At 38.7% G+C, this 13,159-nt stretch overlaps 1 long non-coding RNA gene across 1 annotated transcript in view; it reads right to left on the bottom strand.

The window, feature by feature from the left end:
- The window catches only part of LOC131481099 (uncharacterized), a 117,834-nt gene extending 106,619 nt beyond the window's left edge, over window positions 1–11,215 (bottom strand). The window contains exon 1 of the long non-coding RNA XR_009246036.1: window positions 11,113–11,215. This is a non-coding gene — a long non-coding RNA (uncharacterized LOC131481099). The remainder of the gene's footprint in view (window positions 1–11,112) is intronic.
- Between the last annotated feature and the right edge of the window lie 1,944 nt (window positions 11,216–13,159).

The raw sequence follows: 13,159 nt of genomic DNA, 5'->3' as shown, positions 1-13,159 counted from the left end.
CCCATCAGCAGAGGATTGGATAAGAAAGCTATGGTTCATCTACTCCATGGAATACTACTCAGCTATTAAAAAAAACAACATGCAGTTCTTTGTGGCCAAATGGGCCAAACTGGAAACCATAATGCTAAGGGAAATGAGCCAATCCCAAAAGCTTAAATACCACATGTTTGCCTTAATTTAAGATGATATGGTGTTATGTATAACATATTATGTTATGTATGTTATATGTTGTGTATAAACTAAAATTGAAATGTCAATGAGGTGGCCACAGAATATGGTTAAGAACTCGCATTTACTTTTAACATCTTGGTTATTCATTACTATGTCAATTAATTCCATAATGATGTAAATTTTTGCTGATGGTATGTTGGAGCTTTTAATTGATCGGGATGATACTCCGCTGGCTCTGTCTTCAGACCAGAGAGGGTATACCTAAGAAGCCGTTGAACTTGACTGGACAATAAGATGTTGGACTCTATGTTTGGTATATGCTTGCAATGGGGGAATCTCAACTGAACTTGAGCTGTGGTTATGCAACAAGGTGGAGGAATCCACCATGGTGGGAGGGTTTGGGGAGGGGTGGGGAGAACCCAAGTACCTATGAAACTGTGTCACATAATACAATGTAATTAATGAATTAATAATTAAAAAAAAAGATTTAAACCTACACCCAGAAACTCCTTTATCCTTTAACAATAATTATAGCATGCATGGTGCTCACATCTGACTTTTTTTAATCTCAGCAGTTTGAAATATGTGTGACTTCCATCATGAGCCAGTGATTGTAAGAGACAATTTCACATCATCCCATGAGTTTGTGTTATATGATTATTATTTGTATGGATAATGTGTTTCTAACTGCATTCAAACTTTTTTCTTATTTTCACAAATTTAATTATAATATGTCTTGGCATGAATATCTTGGCATGTTTTTATCTGGGGGAGTTGCTCAGAGGTTCATTTAACTTATGAGCCTTATGTCCTTGGCAGAGTAGAGATGCTTCCACCAAAAACCCCACCTTCATTTTAAAATTAGTTTAACTATTGTGGTTAGCACCTAATATTTATATCCTAGGCTCTTGCCTCTTATTTTAAAAGCATTTTAAGTGCAGCCACAGACATGGCTTAAAAGAGCAGTAAGGTATCTACAAGATGAGGAATACAGACACATGTGGTCCATGTTCGTGGAGAGTGTGCCAAGAAGGAAAAAGATGAGAGGTGGGCAGAGGTTGCTACATTCAGTCCTCAGGGTCCATCCATGAGGAATAAGAAAGAGCAAGCTTCTCCTCAGAATGGGCTTTTAAGCGGCTTGAAATGGGAATGGTTACACAACACCACCAAACTTCAATACCAGGTCAGTTGACTTACAATTAGGCAGAAGGGTTAAACAGGGGGGAGAGTGTGACTTCCAAAATTGTGATACTGGGCTAGCTGTATACCCAAGTCTATATCATAATCTCTCCCCATACCACTCTCGGTCCATTTCATCACTGTGTTGGTGTGATTCAGTTGTCTGTTTTCATTAAAGTTGAGTTTCCTTATTCTTTGTATAATGGATAATTTTGTGTCACATCCCAAGACATTTTGTTTATTAAAGAGACTAGAATTCTTTTTAAAATATCTTGGATTAATAAACAGGCACTATTTAGATTTAGCAAGTGAATCTAAAACTGGTTTTTAATTTTTGGAAACAGCATTTTTTATTCTTAAATTATTGCTTTTATTTTCCATGATAGTATTGTAGACATATGGATTCTTCACTTTTCCCTCCAAATGGTAAAATTTTATTCTTTTAAATTGCTGTGTGGTATTCCATGGAGTACATATACCACAGCTTCTTTAGCCATTCCTCTTTTGAAGGGTATCTGAGTTATTGCAATGTCTTCACTATCAGGGTAGCCAGGTTGCCACTCTCCAGCCCCTGTAATCCCATGTCATGGCCTGTTTCCTGCTCAGCCTTTACCTCCCGTGGTTCCAGCAGCATAGGGTTTAGGGAGACATCAGCTGTTCAATTAAACTGGATCACAATGCTGTCAGTAGTGCCCTTCCCTACTGGCAGAATATTTTTCCCTCTTCCTTGTTTTTTCTTTTCTCTCTTCTTATTAGAACCTGCTGGCAGCTAGGACTGGGGGCAACCTGTTTTTAAGAGAACCTCTCCACTGGTGGAGTTCTGATCACCCCTGGGGTATCTTTTCGCTGCAGCAGCACTCCACTGTCTCTGCTGTCTCCCAGTGTCCATGGTTCTCCAGATGTCCCTGCCATTGGCCTGCCTACTCCTGTTGCCTGGGCTCATACTGCTTCTCCTCCTTGAATTGTCCTCCATCCATTTTAACATGTCCTCATCCTATGTCCTGTTTTTACTTTATCTAGATGGGGCCTTCTGTTATTTCTGGGATTTCACTGTTCACTGGTTCCTGCTTTTGGTGGCTGAGGAGACAAAAAAAAAAAAAAAGTTTCCATGGGCCAAGTGTACTGATATATCTCAGTGTGAGAAAGGAGATTAACCCTGGCCTAAAGATACAATGGATTTCCCTGGAGTGAAATGACTAGCTTTGTCAGCCTGTTTCACTGCCAGCACCTCATTGTCTAGCAGGATTCCAATGATTCTTCTTTCTGGAGGTGCTAGGTTCCCCTGATGCAGAATGGATTCTCATACCTTCTGGGGAGCAAAGAGCCTATGTAGGTTGTCTATTGTGACTAGGTTAAGATGGGGATGTTCTGGCCTAGATTATCTTCTCCTGGTGGGTATGGGATGGAGGTGACCAATTCTGTGATACTCTTCCAATCCCTGTGATCCTAACCTGTTTTTCTTACTACCTTTCAGAGTTCTTTGGTTGTCTCAAGCATTTTTTTGCCTGTACTTATAATTGCATGTATTAGGGAGAAGAAAAAGAAAGAAAGAAAGAAAGAAAGAAAGAAGGAAAGAAAGCAAGCAAGCAAGCAAGCAAGCCAACCTAGGTCATGCAGTTTTTCAACTAGAATTTCTTTATAACTTAGTATTCACCGCAAGTCCATATAATTTTCACTCATAACATGCATATTTCTATAGCAGGTTTGAGACAAATGAGGCTGTCTTCACAGACTCAGACAATATTCCTTCCTTGCTTAATACCAAGAAATAAAGAAAAAAAGTACATTAACGGTAGCCTATTGGCTAAAGTCTTCACCTTGAATGTGCCAGAATTCCATATGGGTGCTGGTTCTAATCCTGGCTGCCCCACTTCTCATCAAGCTCCCTGCTTGTGGCCTGGGAAAGCAGTAGAGGATGGCCCAAAGCTTTGGGACCCTTCACCTATGTGGGAGACCTGGAAGAGACTCCTGGCTCCTGGCTCGTGGCTCCAGACTTCAGATCGGCTCAGCTCTGGCCTTTGCGATCATTTGGGGAGTCAATCAGCAGACAGAAGATCTTCTCTGTCTCTCCTTCTCTCCGCATATCTGACTTTCACATAAAAATAAAATAAATTTTAAAAGTATATGAATATGATAATGAATATGTTGTTTAAGGTCTTTGAAAATAATAAACTGCATATTTAGACAGTGAAATATGTTTCAAAGAAGTAGGGGATGAAATGAAATGGGAAGATGTAAGGGAAAAGTATTCATTGAGACATTTATTCTTTATTTTCATCTAAATTTTCAGCACATTCCTCAGGATCTACCTCACTTGATCTGAATAACCTTGAGTACCCACCACAACATTCGATTCAAGGAAAGAGTCCCAATAGTGAGAACCAAGTTCACATTTTTTATCTGTACTTTCATTTGCTACTTTCTCCATTTATTCCTTCCTTTATGATTTTGTACGTGTGTGCATGTCTGTGTGTGACAGGACAAAAATCATCTTATGTTGAGTATTTCTTATCAGTGGGGTTACTGGTGAAATGCATATCATGGTGATTGAAGAGCTGTATTTAAGAACTTTACTGGGTCTGGCACGATAGTGTAGCAGTTAAAGTGCTCAGCTTGAATAGGCCGGGATTCCATATGGGCAATGGTTCTAATCCCAGCAGCCCTGCTTCCCATCCAGCTCCCTGCCTGTGGCCTGGGAAGGCAGTTGAGGGCAACCCAAAACCTTGGGACCCTACCCCGCATGGGAGACCTGGAAGAAGCTCCTGGCTCCTGGCTTCAGTTTGGCTCAGCTCCAGCTGTCATGGCCACTTGAGGAGTGAATCATTGGAGGAAGATCTTCTTCTTCTCTGTCTCTCCTCCTCTGTGAATATGTGCCTTTCCAATACAAACAAACCTTTATTATCCCAGGAACATTGGGCTTATGCAATTACCAAGTAGCTGTGACACTTGTTCCCGTAATTGCAAAAATGTCTTATGCAGCTGTGCCTTGTTCCTGATACTTATTCTTTTGATAAGAATTTCTTCCTTATTGTACTTTTCTGCAAAATTGCACTATCTGTTTTCCCTCTAATAATAGCTTTGCTTTTAGAAAGACATACCAGAGATATGATCTTGGTGGTCATTTCATTTGTATACAAAGTGAATTAATATATCTGTGGCAATGGTTAGGACAAAACATTTTGTTGGGCACCAGAAAATAATTCATGGATTTTTGCCATCATGTGTCACTGAAAATAAGTTTATTTAAGTAAGTGGCTTTAAGTGTGTAAACAAAAAACATTTTTAAAAAAAGCTGAAGTATTCAAAGGAGGCATAGATTTCTTTAGGTTGTGTGGAGAAACAGAAACATCGTATCAAGCCTGGCATTTAAACTAGACATTTTAAATATTGATTTCATTTTCAGTAGGGGAAGATTAAGGGAATGGACATGCTGGGTAACAAAACAGAATGATTAAAATGAAAAATGAATTTACAATGAAGCTTACAGAGATAAGATAAAGAGCTAGTTTATAAATTAGGAAGGCTTTTTGCTCTAAGTAGCAGGAAATCCTACTGAATAGTGACTTAAACATGGACTATTTAAAATATATTTACAGGAAGCCTGAGGATAGAGTGATTCAGGACACGTTTCTTGGCCCAAGCACTGTCCATGACCCAAGATATTTCCCATCTTCTACTCCCGCACTTTTCTACTTTTATAGCTCTTTTATCTTTGCGCTTCCTCTTGTCTCATATTTGTTAAAGCTAAAATGCCTACCCATGTCTAGACCAGGAGGAAGAAGAAATGTAAATGCCAAAAGCTTTGTTTTCTTTTTTTCTCCATTAAAATGCTTGGAGTAGCATTTTTTGCTTTTTAAAGATTGTTCATTTTTTTTTAAATTAGCGTGTAATGGATTCAATATGACTTGCAGATAAAATTTTAAAAGGTATGATATTCCTTTCCTCCTTTCTTTCTTCTCCCCTTACCATTCTTTCTTCTCCTTATCTTTTTGTTTTTAGTTTTTGACATAACACTTTTTAAATACAATAAAGGTTCAAATACTGTAGTTTAATGACCTGTGATTATTTTAAAATTTACTGTATATGGATGAAATGCTCATTTTTTCCATTCAACTACTGTTGACAGGTATTGTCTGTATGCTTGCCATACTGGGTCTTTTTGGTTTGCATTTACAGAAGTATTAAGTCAAATACTTTTCTTATTAAATTCATGAAACTAGGTATGTTATTTCCCTTCCACTGTCACTATAAAACCATTGTTATTTTAGGAAAATAATAGTGCATGGCTATGAGAGGCAATTTGGCATACAACAGATGGTGATTATCACTAAGCAATGATTTCCAATGTTTTCATTGACACATGGTGTTATTCCCCTGCTCCCCTCTAAAATGTCAAATGTCCTGGTTTCTTTGGAAGGCTCTTGCGTGTTCTCATTCTACCAGAGTCCATTCATCATGATACCTGATTTTGCTATCACATTGCTCTTCAATCTCTAGCATGAACCTCACATTTTTTCTCTGCATTAATACCTATAGAGACAAACCATTTCATGTTCTTGGGAGATTATTCACAAAATTATCTCTTCTGTATGACTATTTTCCTCCTTATTTTTCTGTTAAAATTCTTCTCACTTGAGCCTTAGATCAAGTAATATTTCTCTATGAAGTGTCTCCAAATTCTGGTGATTCTCCTCTTCTTGGCTAGAGGATACTTTCCTGACTGTACTCATTATTTTTTTTAATTATTTATTATTTAACTTCATTAATTACATTGTATTATGTGACACAGTTACATAGATACTTGGGTTCTCCCCACCCCTCCCCAAACCCTCCCACCATGGTGGATTCCTCCACCTTGTTGCATAACCACAGCTCAAGTTCAGTTGAGATTCCCCCATTGCAAGCGTATACCAAACATAGAGTCCAACATCTTATTGTCCAGTCAAGTTCTTAGGTATACCCTCTCTGGTCTGAAGACAGAGCCAGCAGAGTATCATTATTTTTTAACCCACACTTATCCCAATTTTTGAAAGACTTATTTATTTTTATTGCAATCTCAGATATACAGAGAGGAGAAGAGACAGAGAGAAAGATCTTCCATCTGATGATCCACTTCCCAAGTGACCACAATGGCTGGTACTGTGCCGATCCAAAGCTAGGAGCCAGGAGCTCTTCCGGGTCTGCCACATGGGTGTAGGGTCCCAAGGCTTTGGGCCTTCTACTGCTTTCCAAGGCCACAAGCAGGGAGCTGGATGGGAAGCAGGGCTGTCGGGATTAGAACCATTGCCCATATGGGATCCCAGCGCTTGCGAGGCGAGGACTTTAGCCGCTAGACCACTGTACAGGGCCCTCCTTTTTTTTTTTTTAAGTCTTAGAAGCTTTCCTTGATGCTCTATAGACTGATCTTTCCTAAAGTCAAATTAGTTATTCTCCTTTACATTTTTCACAAATCCCAAGTTCCTGAGTGTAAAGAACAAGAAGATTCATGGATACACAGAGCCTTTCCACTTTTCAAGATCATCCCATATCTATACACTCTTGCTCTTTGTCCCACTATCTTATAGATCTTCATTCATTTTCCAAGAACTGCCAGAGACATTCTTGCTCCAGTCAGGGAGTTTACAAATGCTTCTTTCTCTTCTCTCATAAAGTAAACCCTATTAAACTGCATGGTGTAGCGAGGGGTGTCTCCAAAGACCTACCAGGACCACCCTCAGCACCAGTTCTCACAAGTGCCAGTAGGTACTTCTGTCTAGCCTAGCCTGGCCTGTCCCTAGCCCCAGATCTTGCACACACCCACGAGTGCTGAATCTTAGAAGGAGTGTTCCAAAAGATCGCCTGCGAGGCCAGCCTCAGCTCTGGCTCTCATGCGCTGGCAAGTGCTGCAGCCCAGTCAGAGAACTCTCAGTCAAGAGCACTCAAAAATATTCCTATTGAGCTCAGTTTATAATATTGAGGAATGTGATGTAAAGACATTTGTCTTTTTTTACTTAAGGTAATTGTAGTTCACATGCTACTGTAATAAATTATAAAGAAAGGACTCATGTACCCTTTCTTTATTTTCCCAATGCCTGGAAGAGAAGGGGGAGAGAAGGCAGATAAAGAGGGAAGCATGTTCCTTTTCTTAGAATTGTTTCTATGAGATATATGAGATACGTGAAATTTGATGCCAGGTAAAGAGCTTCAGTTGGGTCTTTCAGAAAAGTGATAGGGCCCCCAATACTTGGACCATCCATGCACATTAGCAGGTTCTGGACTGGAAATTGAGCAGAAAGGATCCAAACTGATGCCAAAAGCCAGAATTGTAGATGGTAGCCTACCCCTCCACACTACAAAGCCCAATCTACATGTGTTTTTCAAATTTGTTTCTTCCATTCTGTAGCTGTATTTTCATCCTCTCCACCAGATTTTTCATACAGAAATATTTTTAATTATACTTTTTATGTCAAGCCGAACTATATTTTGCTTAGAAATACTATAAATATGATTGCCTATTTATTTTTCAAAAAATATAATTTCACATTTTGCATTTAAGTTTATGACATATTCTATTAATTTTTGTATGACTTTTGCTCTATTACTCAATGAATTTGATTTTTAGCCTTACTTTTCAATGACATTCCCCTAAGTGGAATACAGTTTATACAGAAAGTTCAAAAGACAAAGATAATTCTGAGCCACTATCTTTGATCGGCATGTAGTACACTAGCCAGATGGTTACTAGCCAGATAAAATATTGCCCATTTATTAAATAGAAGAGGATGATTGCTACAAATGAGCTCTTCTTAGATGTGACAAGAACCAATAATTACTAATCACATAGAGAGTAAGATGATGGGAAGTCATCATGGATGTTTTAGCCCTTGATAACTTCCCAGATGTTTGCAAGCAAGTATGAACTCATCCTACAATACATGAAAGATTGTAGTGCGTTCAACCCATTAAATCATGGGAAACCATAATTTGAAGCTATTTTAAAGTTACCTTATTATAGAGCAAGTAGACAATAAGTTTGATCCACATTGCAGAGGTATGACAGCCATGTTTTAACAGGAGTCTTCCTTACCTTGAGGTGTGCAGCCTGGGTTCACTCGTAATGTTCACATTTGATTTGCCTCAATTACACCTAAGATTCTCATATGTAAAGTCTGTGCAATGACAGATGTGTTTAAATTTGTGTTAATTCTTAACTGTTCCTCATCGAGGCTTTCATCTTGTCTTCAGAAGAACTTCTAGCTATCATTTTTCAATTTCTCTGAAGATACAGTAAATTATGAAAGACTAATTTAGAAGCCAGTAAATTTGTTGGAAGTTATAATAGCACAGAGTGTAATGCCATTATGAAAATACTTGTTACATCATCTGTTCTGGCTGAAATCATTAAAACCTAGATAGAAAAGTATGTAATATCAATTGAAACTGACGTAAGCATCTATACTTTCCAGGGCAAAGGACAAAATATGTTGTTGTCAAAACATTGGTACATAGAGATAAAGAAGTTTTCTTTAACCTCATAAAAATAATTATAATAGATTATGATAAATGTCCTCCTTAAGATAAAAATCTAAGTCATTTACTACAAATAATTGCAATGCATATTTCTTTTATACTCTACAAAGTTATATTTTATCACATCAGTTCAAAAAAGGCACTAAATTAGAATATTTATTTTAAAAATAAATTATCTTTCGTGTATTTATGCCTTGGGGACAGAGTGTATACCTATCTGTATTTTTTTCTGTGTTAGTACTGCTTTTTCCCTACTACAATATAGCTAATGGTTTACATATATAGAGTTTTCTGAACAGATGTTTAATTTATATAATGAGGATATACAAATTCTGATATATTCTGTTAGGCTTAAAATTTACATCTCATTCCATCTCAAAATCTCACCAGTATTCGTAGGTGAAATTTCATTTCTTGCTTTTTGAGTTTTTTTTTCAGCATAGTGTATCTGTTGGGATAAAAACCTTAGGAGGGGTCCAGTGCAGTGGTCTAGTGACTAAAGTCCTGTCCTTACAAGCACCAGGATCCCATATATGCACTGGCTCTAAACCCAATGTCCCTGCTTCCCACCCAGCTCCCTGCTTGTTGCCTGAGAAAGCAGTTGAGGACAGCCCAAAGCCTTGGGAGCTGCACTTGTGTGGGAGACTCAGAGGAGGCTCCTGGCTCCTGGCTTCAGATCAGCACAGCTCCGGCTGTTGCGGCCGCTTGGGGCGTGAATCAACAAATGGAGGATCTTCCTCTCTGTCTCTCCTCCTCCAGACATTAGGGTAGGAAGTGATTCTCAAGGAACAGAATCTTAATAATGAGCATAAAGAAATTGATTCTGTGAAGGTCTTTTGAAATGAAAAAATCCTACTCCTTCCTGTTCAAGATTATGGACTCCTGGATCCGCATTTTATTGAATGGTTTATCGTATTTTTTCCTTCTTCATTTTTTACTTATTTATTTATTTGAAAATGTTACAAAAACAGAGATATCTTCTATCTGCTGGGTCTGTTACCCAAATGGCCTCAATAGTCAGCACTGAGCCAGGCCTATTGAGGAGCCAGGAACTTCATTCATGTCTCACATGTGGATGGCAGGGGCCCAAGCACTTGGATACCTTATACTGCTTTCCCCAAGTCATTAGCAGGGAACTGGATTGGTAGTAGAGCAACTGGGACATAAAATGGTGTCCATAGGAAATGTGAACATCAAAGATATCAGTTTCATGAGCTATACCACCAATCCAACCTCTCGTCTACCTTCTGCAAGCTTTACTTATACATAAGTTGCACTGTAAATTATTCATGTTCTGAAAAATGGGCTTTATTTGTTTTGTTGTTTCTCTATTTGTTTGAAAGGCAAAGCTCCAGAGACAGTGAGAGACAGAGATAAAGACATCAGAAGATCTATCTGGTGATCTGTTCCCCAAATGTTCACAACTGTCAGGGCTGAGACAGCAGAAGTCAGGAGCCATTGCTAGGAGCTTCTTCCGTGTCTCGTATGTGAGTGGCATATGCCTAAGCACTTAGGACATCCTCCACTTGCTTTCCCAGGTACGTTAACATGTAATCAGAGCAGAACTGGAGCAGACAAGAAATGGTTGGTACCTGTTTCGGGTCTGTATGTCCTAAACATCAGTAGAATCCACCGTGTCACAACTCTGGCCCATTATGCTAGTGATTGAAGCCACTTCTATTTGTTTATTTTTTCTTTTGTTTCTTGTGCTTTTTATGTCATATGCAAGAATCCACTGCTAAATCCAAAGTCGCCAGCCTTCACCCCTACATTTTCTTCCAAAGCTATAGTTTTAGCTCTTATAGAAATTAGGTCTTTGATGGCGAGTAAGCTGACTTTTGTACGTGGTGTGGGATAAAATCCAACATCATTTTTTGAATGTGGATATTTTTTCAGATGGCTTTCCATAATCACTAAATGAGAAGTCTACTCCCCTCCTATCGAACTGAACTATGATATCATGGAGAATAAAGGAGGTGGAAGTGAAAATAATTAGTGCTTCATCTGAAGCAAAAATCAGCAGGCAGGCCGAAACCAATTTTTGAAACTCTTCATTCAAAATAAAAACTTACATCACCCAAATGAGAGTATCTAATTTTTTTAAATGCTTAATTTCAATAAGAAAGCACAGTGGCATTTTGCTCACCTCATTTTCTAGTTCAGTGCTGGTTATGGGGACAATAGGTCACATAATTTATGAAACTTGCTGGTGCAAAGGGATCAATATAGATCTTATTCCCAAAGGAACTGTACTTGCAAATGTTGACTTTTCTCACAATTCCCTGAAGAACTGGTACAAGGAAGTATTGCTTTGCCCCTTCAGGCTGTCACAGATTTCCAACAGTGGCTGAATCTGTCAAAAACATTTAAAAACACATACTACCAACAGCTGCTTGGGAACAGCAATGGCAGATGGGACAGTTAACAGAAAGACTCAGATGAGGAGTGAGATCATTCTGGGAAAGGTCTATGAAAACCTACTACAGATGTCCTAGGAACAACAGGACAAGGTACATCTCCATGGTTAAAAGCATGCTCAGAAAATAGCTAAGAGGAATAAAGGTGTGTATCTCTGGTTGGCCTGTGGGTTCCATGTGGTTAAGGATTGAAGCACGTATCCTAGCCACCCCACTTCCCATCCAACACCCTCCTTAAGGCCTGGGAAAACCATCAAAGACAGCCCAAAGCCTTAGGACCCTGCATGTGAGACCCAGATGAAACTCCTGGCTCCTGGCTTCAGATCAGCTCAGCTCCAGCTGTTATGGCCACTTGGGGAGTGAATAATTGGACAGAAGATATTGTTCTCTATCTCTACTCTTTTCTGTATATCTGACTTTCCAATATAAATAAATAAAAAAACCTTTAAAAAAAAAGAATTGAAGCATGTCGGGCCCAGCGGCATGGCCTAGTGGCTAAAGTCCTTGCCTTGAAAGCCCCGGGATCCCATATGGTCCCTGTTTCTAATCCCAGCGGCTCCACTTCCCATCCAGCTCCCTGCTTGTGGCCTGGGGAAGCAGTCGAGGACGGCCCAAAGCCTTGGGACCCTGCACCCGTGTGGAGACCTGGAAAAGGTTCCTGGTTCCGGGCTCTGGATCAGCACATCACTGGCCATTGCACTCACTTTGGGAGTGAATCATCAGACGGAAGATCTTCCTCTCTGGCTCTCCACCTCTTTGTATATCTGATTTTGTAATAAAAATAAATAAATCTTCAAAAAAAAAGAATTGCAGCATGTCTAAAAGTGTACAGCTTGGCTTAGGGTTGAAGTGCTACAGACAGCTTAGAACCAATCTGCAAAGAGACAAAAAGTTCCTTGGATATTTTGCTTGCTGTTTGGGCCCCTTTTTGCTTCAGGCACTTAAAGAAATCTGTAACAATTGTCAGGTTACTGACTGAAAGTTGAGATAATGGAGACTTCAGTAGCTACACGTGACAAAGAAAAATAATGCCTTTTCAAAAACAGTCTGAACCAACATATTCAGTGAAATAAACCAGTCCCAAAAAGACAAATACCATATGTTCTCTCTAATATAAGGCAACTTCCATGCAAAATACAAAACAAATAATATATAGGTAAACAAGTACATACATATATTCTTATATATGTATAGTAAACATTAGCATATAGAAAGTAAAGATATATTTCAGTAGGCATCTACTCTCTAATAAAAGGAGGGCCCCCAATCAAACAGTTAAACATACTTTGACAATAGGATACTATATTTTCTACGTTTCCCTACACTTACGATGTCACGATGCGCTTAAATATCGGAATGTTAAACTTTTAACTCTATGATAAAGATAAACTATTAGTTGTATACTCTGCTCTCTATTATAAAGGAATTCTTTCTGTATTTACTGTTGTCTTGGATTTATCTTTGGAAACAAAACCTTCAGAACAGACAGAAAGAATTGTGATATTCATCTTCGGCATTAGCCTTACAGGGAATGCCATCTGTCCCCTTGAATCACCAAAAAGGTGTGCATTAGTGAAAAAAATCACAATGCTAGGATACCAAGGGAACTCAAAGTGCTCACTTTGGACCAAATGTGTGCTAGTCACAGGGAGATAAATTGAGACTGCTTAGAAACTTTTACAGCAATTTCACAGAGTAATTCTATGGCTGTTAACTTTGGTAATAGAAGATCAGATCATATTTCAAATGCTTTCAATTTCATTTTTATAGTAATTTATTTTTATTTATTTTTTACAGGTACTGATCCAAAACAAATAGGGAAAAAATTAAAAATGAATTCTTCATTACAAGTGGTTTAAAAAACGTTGTGCCTGGGGGGGTGA

This window comes from Ochotona princeps, chromosome 9 (genome assembly GCF_030435755.1).
Source record: "Ochotona princeps isolate mOchPri1 chromosome 9, mOchPri1.hap1, whole genome shotgun sequence".
Taxonomy (NCBI): Eukaryota; Metazoa; Chordata; class Mammalia; order Lagomorpha; family Ochotonidae; genus Ochotona; species Ochotona princeps.
Note: the sequence above shows the minus strand (reverse complement) of the source record. Positions and strands in the feature narration are given on the sequence as shown.